This window comes from Rattus norvegicus, chromosome 16 (assembly GCF_021556685.1).
Source record: "Rattus norvegicus strain SHRSP/BbbUtx chromosome 16, alternate assembly SHRSP_T2T, whole genome shotgun sequence".
Lineage (NCBI taxonomy): Eukaryota > Metazoa > Chordata > Mammalia > Rodentia > Muridae > Rattus > Rattus norvegicus.
In genome coordinates this window covers 91231628-91249085 of record NC_141549.1, presented here as the reverse complement: position 1 = coordinate 91249085, position 17458 = coordinate 91231628, and the positions used below count along the sequence as shown (strand labels likewise).

The 17458-nt window shown below is 36.6% G+C and overlaps 1 long non-coding RNA gene and 1 pseudogene across 5 annotated transcripts in view; both read right to left on the bottom strand.

Annotated features, from left to right (window-relative positions):
- The window catches only part of LOC148000661 (uncharacterized), a 57899-nt gene extending 45232 nt beyond the window's left edge, over nt 1-12667 (bottom strand). For all 5 annotated transcript variants that reach the window (XR_015640523.1, XR_015640524.1, XR_015640522.1 and 2 more), the window contains exon 1: nt 12375-12667. This is a non-coding gene — a long non-coding RNA (uncharacterized LOC148000661). The remainder of the gene's footprint in view (nt 1-12374) is intronic.
- Nucleotides 12668-14090: 1423 nt separating this feature from the next.
- On the bottom strand, nt 14091-14838 carry LOC501448 (derlin-1 pseudogene; annotated as a pseudogene).
- Nucleotides 14839-17458: the final 2620 nt, after the last annotated feature.

Genomic DNA, 17458 nt, shown 5'->3' with positions numbered 1-17458 from the left:
AATACACTATACTTAAATACAGGCATCATTTATTGGTGGGTAATTTCTGTACTTACTGATTTTCATAAGTATTATTCCTATTGAATGTGTGGTTTGCCTTCCTGGGCCTATGTTGTCATTATTGTTATTTTCCATCTCATTTATGCTAAAAGAAGTTTGATGACCTTACAATTAGCAATGCAAATATCAGTGGCCTGTGATTTTATGCTGCTCAAATTTCCATTTGAAGCTCAGGTTTGCCTTCTGTCAATTTTTAAGGTTTTCGATTTGACTTGACCCTTGACAATTATTCAAAACTAACTTTCCAAAGCTTCCTCCTGTTCATAAGAGCAATTTTCAATTTAGGATAAAGATAGAAAGTATGAGAAAAAACCAACATCTATGAGTTCAGTCTATTCCAGAATTGTACAATACTCACATAAACAGCAACTTCTGTGTGTTCTGATTTTTAAATGTCATTTTCCCTGCAATATATAGGGATACTTTATTGTTAAATAAGATATATATTAACTATCAAATCTATGCACATTTTTGGAGGACTAGTTACTACCTGTATTAAGTACAAATGGCATTTATTAACTTGTTGAAAACCTCTTAGTTTTGTTTAACATACACTAAAGAATTTGTGGTTCAAAGATGCATGTATTAATGAGATTAAATTTAATCCATTACAAGGCATGTGTTTCTAGTTAATTAGGGTCCAAAGTGCATTGATCAAAATCCGCTAAATGAGAAACATGTATTCTTCTTTGATGTAATCTGTTTCCTCATTCCTACCTACCATGAAAAAAAACCTCCTTTGTACCACCATGGAATGAAATATTAATTCAGTCAGATTCTATGGGGGTAGGTATAGTGTTAGTGCTAAGTCAGAAACATAAGTCAAAAGAAGTAATAAAATTAAAGTTTTGTAGTAAGAGGTCTCCTAATATATTACTATGGTAACAATAATGATGTAATTGGTGGTATACCTATCAGAATAGGTGTGTTCCTATGCACACATAAGAGAGAAGGAGGGGGAATGTGTAAAGAATGAGTGAAAAAAGAGAGTATTTCTTTTACTAATCATTTTGTTTACATTTCAAATGATATTCCCCTTCCTGGCTATGCCTCTACAACCTCCCCATTCCGTCCTCCCCTTAGCAGCTGTGAGGGTGTTCCTCCCACTCACCCACTCTGCCTCACAGTTTTTTGTTTTTGTTTTTTGTTTTTTGTTTTTTGTTTTTTTAAGTCAATATGTTTCTTTCTTTCTTTCTTTCTTTCTTTCTTTCTTTCTTTCTTTCTTTCTTTCTTTCTTTCTTTCTTTTTTTTTCCGGAGCTGGGAACTGAACCCAGAGCCTGCGCTTGCTAGGCAAGCGCTCTACCACTGAGCTAAATCCCCAACCCCTGCCTCACAGTTTTTTAAAGGTAGTTTGGAAAGGAAAGTTCTAGAAAAGCTTTGGCTTGAGGATCTTAATTATCAGAATGATTGAGATTATTCCAAGGTGATGATATGTAATCTAGTACGTATAAAGAAAGGTTAAATGCCCCAGTGACATATTTTCATGGCTTTGGATCCCTGCTATACAGTGAACCAAGTATTTGGCCTCAAATACGGAAAAAGCTCAGTGCTTCAGATTTCTCATGCTTAAATGAGGAATAGTCCAAGTACGAGTTTAATGCCTGGCATGGAATAGTAAAAGATGTATTGGTCTTACTCATTCTGTCTGTCTGTATGTCTGTACATCTACTTACATTTTACCTACAAATAATAAATTTGTTTATTAAACTTCAGTTTATGCATACCTTCAGATTCTTAACACCAAAATTGCTCATTAAATGAAAAGTGCCCCAAATGTACATTATGTTTATGGCTCCTCTAAACACATTAAAAATGACTACTAAAATCCTATTTACAAAGATGTTTTTCTTAACTACCTATCAGGTTTTCAAATGTGTGGTCTTCACTGTGAACTGTAAAGGATAATAAAGCTGATGCCTGTTCACATTAGTGATAAAGAAGCAATGGCTATTATCAGCTTGCACATGTGATACACTGAAGCAACTAGCAACCCCAGAGTTGATCCAATGCCTTTAACCCTTTCAGCACTGTTGAGACTTCATGCTTAGCTTCTCTCTTTCAATGCCATCATTATTTCATCATATAGAAGGTAAAAATAAAGCTAGATTCTCAGCTTAACAGAGTAGAGAGATAACTTGGAAAATAGGTACTACTGAATTTATAAATAGAGTTCTGGAATTACAAGTGAGTCATATGATGTTTCAAAGGTCACATGATAATGCTAGACAGAGACTTTCCACTTGCTAGCTGCTATATTTCATGATACCATATGGAGACATCCTTATTTTTATGCTTGTATGACTCTGCACACTGGAATGCTACAGAAAAGACCAAATACTTTAACTTATCCCTTATCTATAAAATGAGAATTGATTATGTGCAATAAAATTCCATGTTTCACTTTATAAAATGTATTTTCTGTAAAACATCTGTTCTAGAAAATAGCATGAAGGCATCGATAAAAATAGAATGATGCTTCCATTTTGAATGAATTATATTCTATCTTTTAACAACATTCCTAATGATTTTTCTGTATTTAACATTAGTTGCATTGACTACAGCTTATGCTAAAGATGCCTTTGGCAAGAATTTGGAAATCTTTGTTATGTAGGGAGTGTTTTCTTTGTTGTAGGGGATTCTCACACAGTAATGTTCTTGTGGAATATTGCTAGCTCTAGGCTTTCTCCAGTTCTGGGCAAATTCAACTCCTAAGCTTCCAGAGCAATTTTTTTACATAGAAAGAGAAGGCCAACTTAGAGAACAATATCATAGCGATCACGCATGAGGTCGAGTCGGAATTGAACATGATAAGAGTCTGATACCATACAGCATGATATACAGGCTACCATTAACTATCAGACTGGAGGGGATGTAAGAAAATCCAATGGAGTGAGAAAGTGTCAGATCCCCATGATCCCCATGGTCACCATGATCATCAGTGACAAAAATTTGGGAGCAATAACTCTAGGGAGAATCAGGCATGACTCACTGTCAAGGTGCCAGTTATTGTTTCCATGTTGTGGTTTATTTACTTTTGGGAAGACATATATAATGTTTATTCTTGTTCTGTTAAAGATAAGTATGCCAAGACCATGAGCTAAATTGTACTTTATAATTTATAAGACATGTTCCATGGTAAGTCCCAAGATTTCATATTATGATGTTACAGTCTAGCAACTCTGGCACGGGGAGTTTGTGGGGTGGGGTGGGGGACTGAGGTAGAATGACTGATTTTCATTTAGTGAGGCCTGGAACCATAGATTCTATAGAGGGACTCTGTCTTTAAACAATGAAAGAAATAGGGGAACATAATCCTGATCATTATTATTTACATTAAATATGAGGTTAAAAAGTAAAGTAATAGCATGCATAAACTTTATTGCTTAACCTTAGTAACTATTGACCAATCTAGATTTTGATGTTTTCGATTTGTGATAGTTGACCCATTTTGTTTTCCTTTTGTTGAATCATAAGAAAATATACATTTTTTTTTTGGTTCTTTTTTTCGGAGCTGGGGACCGAACCCAGGGCCTTGCGCTTCTTAGGTAAGCGCTCTACCACTGAGCTAAATCCCCAGCCCCGAAAATATACATTTATAACAATATATAATAAAAATATTCAGTTTAGTCATGCTTATTGACATAACAAATGCTTGAAACAATTTCTTTTGTTGACATTTTCTACACTATACAGAATTGTAACATTATTACATTTTTAAAAGCTTATATATGGCCACCGTAAAGATACAGAACTTGATTCCTTAATTTGTAAAGATGTATACAGCACTGGGACAGCAAGTGAAGCCCATTGAGATTTAGGGGCTCGTTCTCTGACTTGAGTCCCATTAATCTCTTCTCTTTGATATGCAGGGGTTTAATTAAGTTGTCAGATAAATGAATTTCTGTCCCTGTAAATCCTGCCATCTTCTCTTCTCTTTGTGGTGCAGCACTCACTATTCTCACATAGAGGGCAGCTTTGTCCCTCTGAATTGCAGACTGCACCACTGTTATAGCTTCCCCAGACATACAAAACTGAGCAGAGTCCAAAACATTATAATAACATTTGTCTCTGATGCTGATGAGGGCCAACACATATTAATTTGTCATTTGCCGCATATTTATCAACCAGATTGCAGACTATTTCCACACTGAGGCAGTTAAAACCCTTTATTAAAAATGATGCCTTTGAGATCTAATTTATTTCTGCATGCATATATTTTTCTCTAATTTTTTTATGTCACATAAGCTAATAATATTTCAAAAATGTTAAACTGGAATGGTTGGCTTTACAAATCCATTATATTTTCTCATAAACTTAGTTTAGTATACTATTTTATATACTTGTATTTGCTTTCGGAGCCTTGACTACTCTACTCGGTGTGTGTGTGTGTGTGTGTGTGTGTGTGTGTGTGTCTGTGTGTGTGTGTTAGTCTCTCTATCCCCTCTCACTGTCTCTCTGTATGTATGTTAGTCTCCTCTCTCTCATTCTTCCTGTCCTCTCTCTCTCTCTCTCTCTCTCTCTCTCTCTCTCTCTCTCTCTCTCTCTCTGTGTGTGTTTATCTGTTGGTACTCGTTAAATGGAGGCTGGTAGTCATAATCATAAGGGGATATGCATCAGTCCTTTAAGAGGGGGTATTACTGAAAAAAATGGATTGCAAAAATATATAAAGATAAGTGAATGGTTAAGTATCTGAACAGAGCTTTTCATACATCACTCAGAAATTCTAAAGTGTATGTAAAATTTTTTGTTTACATCTGTGCCTAGGATAGTATCTACCATACTGCCAACCCTGAGCCATTAAAAAGGATATAAAGATTTTTATAAGGTTAAATGTGAGTTGCAGATCACAAGGTAGATTCAATCAAACTTAGGTTTACTCTGACATGAGTGACAAACAACACTGACTTCTGACTCTTCCAATAAAAGCACTTACACATACCCGACCAGTGTGAAATAGTCTCCCTTCAACTTTCTGCACCACTTATCTGCACTATGCACGTGTTGTTATACTTGCTATATGTATCATAAATATTTAGACATATCAGTTTTGTTTCCTGTGGGGCTAAACCATGGTTAGGAAATGTTACCAGAAATGGCTTTGGCTATATAAACATTCAAACTGATAGTTCAATAAATAGGTATCATATTAAACCCATGCAATTTTCAAGTTGGAATATGCATGATAAAAATTCACAGGAGAGAGCGAGAGTGAGAGCAACTGTATTTAGTATTATTTTAAAAAAGAATCCTTAAAAATACAGATATTTATTTAATTGGGAAATTTTCAACGACATTTATATTTTCAGTGGAATTTCATTTTTCCTGTTTAAAAGAAAAGACCATTACAAACTTAAAAGAGTTCTAAAATGAAAGAAAGCAAGTGATATCCCCAACTGGAAACAGACAGCTGAGGAGTATATGGGCTGATAAAACTCTTATTAGGTCTGATGCTGGAACTGTACTTTGAATTACTATGCTTCTTTTATTTTTTTCTGTTTTAAAATAAATTATTTTGTTTATTTACATTTCAAATTTTCTCCCTCCCCAGTCTCCCCTCCTCATATCCCCCCACCCCATCCCCGCCCCCCTTTGTCTCAGAGAGGATGCTCTCCCTCCCACCCACTCCTTTCTCGCGGTTCTAATATTCCCCTTTGTTGAGGCAACTAGCCTTTAGTGGACCAAGCGACTCCTCTCCCATTGATGCCAGATAAGATAGTTCTCTGCTACAAGTATAGCGGGAGCCATGAACCCACTCATGTGTACCTTTTGGTTGGTGGTTTAGTCCCTGAGAGCTCGGAGGGGTCTGCTTAGTTGACAGGGTTGTTTTTTCCTACAGGGTTGCAATCTCCTTCAGCTCCTTCAGTCCTTCCCTTAACTCTTCCATAAGGGTCTCTGGGCTCAATCCAATAATTGCATCTGTCTTCGTCAGTTGCTGGCAGAGCCTTTCAGAGGACAGCTATACTAAACCCCTTTGTGCAAGCACTTCTTGGTATCTGTAGTGTCATGTTTGGTGTTGTGGAATGGGATGAATCCCTTAATGGAAGTGTCTCTGGATGGCCTTTCCAGTCTCTGCTCCATTTTTTTTTTTGTACCAATGTTTCCTTCAGACAGGAGCAATTCTGGGTTAAAGATTTTGAAATGGGAGGGAGGCACCATTCCTCAACTGGGGGCCATGTCTATCTAATAGAGGTGGTCTCTACAGATTCCTCCTCCCCACTGTTGGTTATTTCAGCTAATGTCATCACCATTCTGGTGGATTTCACATCTCTGGTGTTGGGGATTTTCTAGCGTCCCCCCCGGCCCCGTTTCCCATTCCCCACACCCCACTACTTCATATTTCCATTCATTCTCCTGTCCAGAGAGACTTCTATCCTGTCTTTTCCTATACCTAATCCTGCACCCCCTTTTACTTCTCCCTCCCATTTCCACCCCGTTCCCTATTTCCTTCGGCATCTTGTGATAATTTTGTTTGCCCTACTAAGGGGAATTGAAACATCAACTTTGTCATTCCTTCTTGTTAAGCTTCATTTGGTCTGTGAGTTGTATGGTGGATATTCTGCGATTTTGGGGTAATATCCACTTATCAGTGAGTAGATAGCATGTACGTCCTTTTGTGTTTGAGTTACCTCACTCAGGATGATATTTTCTAGTTCCATCCATTTGCCTGCAAAATTCATGAAGTCGTCATTTTTAATGGCTGAGTAGTCTTCCATTGTATAAATGTCCATTTTCTGAATCCATTCTTCCATTGAGAGACATCTGGGTTGCTTCTAACTTATGGCTATTATAAATAAGGCTGCTATGAACATAGTGGAGCATGTGTCCTAGTTGTATGTTGGAGCATATTTGGTTATAGGCCCAGGAGTGATTTATATCTGGGTCTTCATTTAGAAATATTTCCAATTTTCTGAGGAACTACAAGATTGATTTTTAAAGAACCATCCAGCAATGGAGGAGTGTTCCTCTTTTCCCACATCCTTGCCAGCATCTGGTCTTGCCTGAGGTTTGTCTTAGCCATTCTGATGGTATAAGATAGAATCTCAACTTTGTTTAGATTTGCACTTTCCTGATGATTAAGGATGTTGAACTTTTGTTTAGATGCTTTTCAGCTAGATTCCTCAATTGGGAATTCTTTGTTTAGCTCTTTTCTCTGTGTTTTAAATTGGTTGTTTGATTTTTCTGGAGCCTAACTTCTTTATTTCTTTGTATATTTTGAATATTAGCCCTCTAGCAGATGTAGGGTTGGTAGAGATCTCTTTCCAATCTGTAGGTTGCCTTTTTGTGCTACTGACAATGTCCTTTGTCTTATAGAAGCATTTCAGTTTAATGAAGTCCCATTTGACAATTATTGATCTTATAGCTATTGGTGTTCTGTTCAGGAAATTTTCCCCATGCAGGTTTGTTTGAGCCTCTTTCTCATTTTCTCTTCTATTAGATTCAGGGTATCTGGTTTTATGTGGAAGTCCTTGATTCACTTGGACTTGCGCTTTGGTACATGGATATTAAAAATGGATCAATTTGCATTCTTCTACATGCAGACCACCAGTTAGACTAGCTCCATTTGTTTAAAATGCTTTCTTTTTTCTACTGTATGGTTTTGGCTTCTTTATCAAAGATCAAGTGACCATAGGTTTGTGGGTTCGTTTCTGGGTCTTCAATTCTATTCCATTGATCTATCTGTACCAGTACCATGCAGTTGATGCAGTTGATATCACTATTACTCGCTCTGTAATACAGCTTGAAGTCAGGGAAGTTCTTTAATTCTTCAGAATTGGTTTCACTATCTTGGGTTTTCTGTTATTCTAGATGAAGTCGAGAATTGATCCTTTTATCTCTGTGAAGAATTGAGTTGGAATTTTGATATTTGGTATTGCATTAAACATGTAGATTGCTTTTGGTAACATGGCCATTTTTGTTACATCAGTCCTACTAATCCATGAGCATGGGAGAACCTTCCATCTTCTTAGGTTTTCTTCAGTTTCTTTGTTCTGAGACTTTAAGTTCTTATTATACATATCTTTTACTTGCTTTGTTACTGTTACACCGAGAAATTTTATATTATTTGTGACTATTGTGAAGGATTGCATTTCTCTAATTTCTTTCTCAACCTCTTTCTCCTTTGAGTAGAGGAAGGCTATTGATTTGTTTGAGTCAATTTTATGTCCAGCCACTTTGCTGAGGTTGTTTATCATCTGGAGGAGTTCTCTGGTGAAATTTTTGGGGTTGCTTATTCATTCTGAAATAGTGTCACTTTGTGATTTCCTCCTTTTCCATATGTATCACTTTGACCTCCTTTTGTTGTCTAATTTCTCAAGCTCAAAGTTTTAATACTATATTGAATATATAGGGAAAGAGTTGGCAACTTTGTCTTGTGCCTGATTTTAGTGTGATTGCTTCAAGTTTCTCTCTACTTAATTTGATGTTGGTTGTTGGTTTGCTATGTATTGTTTTTTTTACTATGTTTAGGAATGTCCTTTGAATTCCTGATCTTTACAAGACTATTAACATGAAGGAGTGTTGTATTTTGTTAAAGGCTCTTTCAGCAACATATGATTTTTTTCTTTGAGTTTTTTTATATAGTGTTTATATATGTTGATGTGAACTAAATTATTCCTGCATCCCTGGGATGAAGCCTACTTGATCATGGTTAATTATCATTTTGATGTGTTTTGGATTAAGTTTGCAAGAATTTTGTTGAGTGTTTTTGCATAGACATTCATAAGCTATATTGATCTAAAGTTCTCTTTCTTTGTTGGGTCTTTGGGTAGTTTAGGTCTCAGACTAACTTTGGCTTCATAAACTGAATTATATTATATTCCTTCTATTTTTATTTTGTGGAATAGTTTGAGAAATATTGTTATAAGGTTTTCTCCATCCAGAGACTGCCCCACCTGGGGATACATTCCAAATACAGTCACCAAAGTCAGACATTATTGCGGATGCCAAGAAGTGCATGTTGACAGGAACCTGATATAGCTGTCTCCTGAGAGGCTCTGCCAGTGCCTGACAAGTACAGAGGCAGATGCTCACAGTAAACCATTGGACTGGGCTTCTGTTTACCTGTGTTCACCTGTATTTCTTTAAGGAAGTTATTTATGTCCTCCTTAAGGTCCTCTATCATCTTCATGAGATGGGATTTTAGGTCAAAATCTTGCTTTTCAGGTGTGTTAGGGTATCCAGGGTATCCAGGTGGTAGGAAAAGTGGGTTCTGATGGTGCCAAGTGTCATTGGTTTCTGTTGTTTATTTTCCTGTGATTTCCTCTTGTCATCTGGTTATCTCTGTTATTAACTGACCTTGCTATCTCTGAGTGGAGTCTGTCCCTCCTGTGAGCCTGTTTATGATGGACCTCTTAAAAACTGTCTCTGGGTGTGGGTGTGGGTGGGTTGGGGAGTGGGGCTAGAGATTCCAATCTGCTCCTAGGCATAGTTGCAGACCCTGTATTTTGTATATTAAGAAGTTGGTTTGACCATAAATATGTCTACTGGCTATTACTCAACTATTTCAGTAGTTTCCTTTATTCTCCATTATCCCCACATCTGTCAAAAGTAACTGTGCTTGAAACATGGACATTTATGTTTGTTCCTTGTGAAAGTCAGAACTATAAGATCCATCTATCAGGTAAAGCAATTTTTTCCATATTCATCAATTTGAGACTTCCACTTTTGAGATAGGTCTACACCAGATGCCTATAACCACCAAGTGACATGGGAACTTTTCTTTTACTATGGAAACAAACTTTTGCCTTGTTTTTGTCTACGTTGCATGCTGGATCTTCCTTTAGAGAATTGACTTTTAACTTGATTTAAAGTTCTGAAGATTTTAATGTATTTTATTGTATTATTTTATTCCTCATCTTATGATGAACAATGAGAAAGATACAGAATATTTAAATGGAATAAATATGATGTAGAGGTGAAAGTTCCACATCAGAGGATAACAAATATATTACATGACTACTTCATATTTAGATTTTGAAGCAATTCAATAGTTTATAATCTGAAATCTCTAACCTTACTTTAGAAGAATAAACTATCTATATTAGTCAGGAGACTATGAAATCATCTGCTACTGATTCCAAATCTTTCCACAGTAGTATCCCCTCCTAGGGATTGAGTGTTAAAATAAAGTTGTATTTTTTTTTATGTTCAAATCATAGCAATTTCTAAAGCAAAAGAAATTGTAAAGAAATCAATGAAAATGAAGACAGGGAATAACATTTTTAAAATATTGATAACTACTTGTAAAACTACGGATGGTTTTCTGATAGAACTTAATTTGAATTTTAAAGCTTGGTAAGTTTATAATTCAGAGTCCAGGTGTTGCTTCTGAGTATATCCTGTGGTGAAAGGTTTCCCATGTGTTCATCTAACAAGGAACTTATTTCAATGGTTTATTTGATTGGCTTGTCCAATTTGTCTCAGGCAGAGCTTAGAGTCTTGTCTGAACTATCCCAGAATTCCAGTTATATTACTGAAAAAAAATCACATTAAGAAATTGTTGAATTTATCTTTGAAGCCAGGATGGTATCTGAGATAAATTTTGAAGACTAAAGAGTTTTCTAAAAAATGATTGGAAAGTAACTAAATTTCAGAATAGCACAACAGAATATTCATTTGCTTGGGTATTTACTAGAGTAGCACTCAGGACTTTGACATCATTATAAATCAAAATGTCAACAGTATGAATTGTATTTGGAAAAGAGTAGGCAGCCAGTACAGACTCTAGAGCACAGCTGGTATATGCTGTACAAATCCAATGACCTTAAGCATATTGCCACTGTTGTTCTGTTCCAGCTGGGCTCAGGGTGTCACTCAGGGTAATTATACCAAAGCAGATTATTATAATCAGTTCTCAATCATTTATGGTCCAAACTTCATAAATCAGACAAAAATAAAATGTGCCCTACAGTTAATAAAATGCCATGTATTACATAGAAAAATAATTCTAAACAGTCCAATATAGCCTTCTAAAAATTTATAAATATTAACTAGAATATTTTATATAATGTTCACATACCTAAATATCACTAAAATATCTTAATTGTATTATGGTTTAATGTGAATTTTATGTCTCTCAATAAATTATAATTTTGAATGTTATTGTTTAACTACCTTCTGGGGATCATTCCAATTAATTTACTTATGTGGCTTAGTCAAATATTATATAAGAAAAATCATGTTTAGTATTAAATATTTAATTAGATTATGATACCCAATTCTTGTTATATATCAAAAGAGTATATGTGATTCTAAATTTATTAATAGTTGCATTGCAACAAATATCACATAACAACAAATCAAACAATGGAGAATTTTGTATGTTTTCAAATGAATATTTGCCACCTACTATTAGTCTATTAGAAGAGTCAAAACACATATGTATCTTCAAAGGCTATTTTTGGTTTTTGTCCCCAGAACGTGTAGAAACCACACCTACTAAGCAAAAGCAAGTAGTGTTGATAGATGGGCTTGTAACCTTATAGCTGAAACAGCTTTCTTTTTGGCTCAAGATAAACTACTTGGGGTAAACAAATGTATGTGCAAGCCAGAGTTACATGTTGAGACTACCTGTTTAAAGGGAAAGAATATCAAAGTAATTTGTTGTTTTTTAACTGAGAAGAGTAGAAATAAAAACAGCTGAGAGATTTTTATTTGACAATGTAAATTTAGCATTCACATTTAAATATGAAAAATTTACAAATTTTATAATTATTTTTATAGTATTTCCATGTAGTGTTGGGTATCCTGGAGCTTGCTATATAGACTAGACTAGCTGGCTTGAAACTTGGTGAGATCTACCTGCTTCTCCTTGAAAGTCGAGAGTAAAGAAATGTGCCTCCACCACTGCATTAAATTACTCTTCAAAGAAATATATAGAATTTTAGTCATCATCATTCTTTTCATGGGTCAACATACCATGACAATACAACACATATTTAAAATTTATTCTTCTGATCTTTGATGAATTAGCATCTAATCTAAAATTAATAGTGGTAATGCATTAGTAGTTATACATTAATCTTTTAACTTAAAGAAAAAAATATAGCTTCAAATTATCACTTCACAGAAAAAATGGCCTCTGTGTATCCTTACACAAGTTCATACAAACTCCTTATGCTGTAATACATATCTCTAATAATAACTGAACTTGAAGAAATCATTTTTAAGTTTTATATCTAATATATTTTTTCAAGTTGCACATTTTAATTTACAATATTTACCAGTAAAAAGGATTAGTTACAGAAAGGAAAGTTGTCTCTACAAAATAAGGTATTTTTCACATTCATAAAGAAAACCCACTGTGAGTTCTTACCTTGTGAAGTCAATACTCAAACAGCTCACTTTGGTAAAACTACCTTTGAAGGACTAGTAATCCAGGCAAGATAATAAAAATTATCAGCTTCCCGATGATGTCCAGGAGAGAAAATTTTACAAACATTTGCCCTGTACAGAAAAGTTCTCTGTACTTGTGGACCCTTAGAAAAGCCAGTGCTCTCTGGAGCCAGCCTGGTACCAAGACAAAGAATAATCTCCTGCTTACTCAACTGGTAGTCCTTCCAGCACCTGAACCTCCACCTTGCACAGGGAGTGCACATGTAATGCCATAGGGAGATCAGTTTGTGGAATCTTATAAACACATTTCATCACAGCCTCAGGTCAGCAGGAGAATCAGGTGGTTTAGGATCAGCCTCTCTTCAGTCAATAGTTTATCATATAAATTAAATATAGAGAGGTACACAAACTTAGGAGAAAGGGGGAGCTCTTTTTCAAACTCCTACTTCCTAATATAATACACATCACAGTTTTAATGAGTAGAGTAAGACGAGTCACACTGTTAGGGCACATTTCCTTAGAGGAAAAACCCAAGTATCAAAAACCTTCAGATATCATTTTGAGCATACTGACCACATCACACTGCAGCCAGCATTTTGATTCCAGAATGAAAACCTAAAGTAACTATATAAAGCACTATAGCCTTCAGAAAACTTTAGTAATAAGCTGAGATCTGCTGGCAAAAGCCCACTTATACAAAGGGAACAGGTCAGATTCACAAAGTGAATACATGCATGACCCAAGACAATAACGACCTTTAAATGCAAATGATCCTAAAACTATTGGAACCTCTAACTATGAGTGACTCATTCAAATGTGCCTCTATCAGCCTTAAAAACTGACTGACACACATCTGAAGAGCTTTATTTCCCTTACCATTAACATAAACACTTGACCAGGAAAGGCATGAACCAAAAAACAATGAACTAAAACTCTTCTCCACCAACTCAGTGAACATATATCCACAGTAAGGACCAAAGGGAATCAGTGCCCCGAAGCTTGCCTCCACGGACGTGTGTCTGGCCAATGTGATCAGGAACCTCCTAACAAAACACAGTGCAGCACAACTGCTCTGGGCACACCAAGCCAGTTCACCCCACGAAGAAACACAAGGGGATCACATTTCAACCCATCCTCTGTGTTAGGAGCAACTCCACTACGGTTTGATCACTTGACTCAGAGGGAGAAGAGTGCCTAGCAACAAGTCCTAAACCTCATTACTCCCAGTTCAGGCCTTTGCTGACTAAGAGGTTGACTTTGTGTATAAATACCTGAAAGACAACAAATGGCCGCACTGCTGACAGGCTGATGCAAGCCCCACAGCGAAGAAGAAAGTTCTTCCCCCACTGCTCCAATTTTCTCCCTATGGTTACAGTCCTACCAAGTGATGGCCAAGGACGGTGTGTGAGCCAGCTCTTTGTGACCAAGCTTTGGCACCTGGAAATAAATCAGTTTTTGAAATCTGCATAGTTGACATTTGTTCTCCATAGCAGTAAGGACTTGAATGAGAATCATGAAGCCTGACGAACACTTGCATTTTCCTTCAGGATTTAAAAATGTGTTTTGTACAAAAGACTACATTCAGTGTGAGTCAGGTCCAAGAGTGGCTGCAAGAGCTCGGCCATTAAGTGTGCCCAGCACTGGGAGAAGACTGTCATCTGCTGAACATGGCTGGTTAGCAGGACAGGGCTGCTCCTCACTGGTCTCTAATAAGGAAGCCATGGCCCCAGTTTGTCTCCCGCCTCCCCCATTCTGATCAGCAGCTTGCCTCATGCTCACAGCCGGCACACCAAACCCTGACACCCTTGCTCTCCTACGCCCTTGCCAGCGGTACAAACACTGAAGTGTGGACAGAAAATTCCTTCCTCCCAAGTCCATAGGGTATCTGAACATCAGGAAGAAATAAAGATGTCTGACAAGATTTCCAATGAGCTCATTGATCAAGAGCCTCTAACGATACAGTTGAATCCAAGGATAACCCAAGGTAAGTAAACAGGCCTAAAATCATGTTCCAAACCAAATGATACAATCAGGTCTCTGTTCAGCTGGGCCCAGACATAAAGTACTGACATGATCAGAGGAATCATCAACAACTGCATATCCATGGCTAAGCCAATAATAACAAAGCAGATCCAGTTAAAGAGAAGCATGAATATTCTGCTGGCCTCCTGTCAAAAGCTCCTGCTTAGAGCCGTGTAGAACACTGATATAAGAAATATAAATCGACCAAATAAGAAATCCAGTTCCTGGACCCACTGGGAAGTAAAAGGTGACCGTGAATGGCCTCCATATCTGGAAGCTATAGAGGAAGACTTTGGGCAAGAGGAAGAAATAGACAGGCTGATAATACCGAGCTTGCTGATCAAGAGGACTAAGATGGTGGCAGCAAACCAGTAGTGCCTGATGTTCTTGTTGCTCCTGAACTAATCCCCGCTGTTCAACATGGTCGCTGGTCAGGTGACTGGCTGTGTGTCCTACTGTCCCCACCCATCCCCACCTGGCACTTCATGTCTGGCTGGGGCAGGGAAAGTGGAAGCACGCCACTGTGCAGGAGGCAGAGACTGACAGATGTGGCGCCACCAAATTCCTCTAATATTTTTAATAATGGCATTCTACCTTTAATTTTTAGAATACCTCTGTGTTAATAAATTGATAACTAATTTATAATATGGCCAAGTGTTGTGGCAAACATCTTTAATCACAGCACACAGGAGGCAGAGACAGGTAGATCTCTGAATTTGAAGTCAGCCTTGTCCTCACATTGACTTACTTGCTATCCTAAGATACACTTACTGAGAACTTGTCTTACAAAAATAAATAAATAAATAAATAAATAAATAAATAAATAAATAAATAAATAAATAAATAAGGAAAAAAAGAAAAAAACCCAGCTATGCAATTGCTTAGATTTTTGTGCTATAAAATATGTGCTGAAAAATGCACCACTCCTGTGGTCCCATAAATGCATTTTGTTTACATGTTTGCAAAACACATCACTGCATTAATTTTTTCCAAAGTAAAAATGTTGGAATAAACTTAACATTAGTTATATTCAAATATAGTCTGGAACTGTCTTCAAAATGACTTCCTGAGTTATTGTATAGCTATGTGTATGGATGTATGTACAACTAACGTTCAGCAAGTTTCTTTATTGTTTTCATTTCTTTTTAATGCACATATCCACACAAAGATGAGAAACCTACACCTTATGATAGATATTATTATACAATAAAATTGTGTGTCGCTTGAAATTTTGTTGTGGCTGGGACAATTTAAATCCCCGCTAGACAGCCTCTGGTTTTATCGAAACAGAAACAAAGATGGCCAAGGATTTCTGCAGATTCACACCTTCAGAGTGAAATGGAATCGTGAGGATCCAGCCCCCATAAGTGGTTGTGTTTTATTGCTCTGCGGGCCCTACAGCTGCTTTGCAGAAGCTGAGGAAAGACATCGTACAGTGCAGGTGGCTGCTGGCTCGCCTTCAGTAGTGACTCAAGCACTTGGTCTGGAAAGGAGGCCAGGTGGTCCTTGGGGAATTATAGAAAGTAGCGTGTAGAAGCTGAAATGAGAAAAACCTGGGGAATAAACACAAAAGCATGTGTTCACAGGGCATGCTGGAAGGAATGCCAACTCAGCAGAAATCTGGTAACTAGGCCAGGCAGGCACTGTCTCCTTAGTTTAAATTATTCCTAAGAAATTTTTTTCCTGTCTCGTCCTTAACCTTCACTTCTGCTGTATTTTCAAATGTGCAAAAAGCAAAAGGTATAAATTAGGGAAACAGACTCCAATTCAGCAAATTTAATGTTATGTACCTATAAAGCTTTTGGCTTCTTCCTCCAACTTATAAATATATAATCCTGCTGATATTGACAAATGATTAATGATTTTTATTTTCATTTGATTACACACTTATGTTTCAGTATAAAGTATGCAAACAGTATATTAATAAGTAGTTTTCGTTCATTTTTAGTCATTCATATTAAGAATTTTCAAGTATCAGTGATTAATCTCTTTAACTTGCTAAGCTTCATACACATAGCACTACGTGTCAGTTGATGTAAAAGAGCTTACCAAGCACACCTATGCATGAGAATTTATGCTAATTAAACAAGAATAGAGGCCAGGGCTTCTAGGTAAGAACCTTGTCAACAATGGGTATTTATTTAGAATAGAGTGAATGAAGAGATTCAACATAACTATTAACATTTCTAAATTTCTGTCTGATTTTTTAAAATTTTTCTTTCCTTTCAACAATCATATTGAAAGATGGAGACCAGGTTTGTTTACAAGCTGATCATAAAAATTATACTAATTAAATATGTGTTAATGGCAATAATTATGTGAAACATTAAAATAAGTAAGCATCTCATTAAATTATTAAGCCATGATAAGTGAGAGACAATATTTCTATCTTTAATTTTATTAAAGTAATATAAATCTACAAGTCTGAATAGCAAACCTGCTTGGTTGGTTCTGGATTCCTTAATTTTGTAGTTTGAATGAGAGTAGCCTCACAGCTTTATATGTTTGAATATGTAGTTCCCAGTTGGTAGAACTATTTGGGAAGGATTAGAAGGTGAGACCTTTTTTGGAAGAGGTGTGTGTCACTGATGGTAAACTCCTGGGTTTCAAAAGCCCACTCTGCCCAATAACTATTTATCAGTGAGTGCATATCATGTGTGTTCTTTTGTGATTGGGTTACCCCACTCAGGATGATATTTTCTAGTTCCATCCATTTGCCTGCGAATTTCATGAAGTCATTTTTTTTTTGAATAGCTGGGTAGTACTCCATTGTGTAAATGTACACACGTGTTCTATCTCCATTCCTCTGTTGAGGGATATCTGGGTCCTTTCCAGCTTCTGGGTATTATAGATAAGGCTGCTGTGAACATAGTGGAGCATGTGTCCTTGCTATATGTTGGAGCATCTTTTGGTTATACGCCCAGGAGTGGTATAGCAGGGTCCTCAGTATTATTTCGACACCAAACCCAGATACTACTGCTGATGCCGAGAAGTGCTTGCTGAAAGGAACCTGATATACCTGTCTCCTGAGGGGCTCTGCCA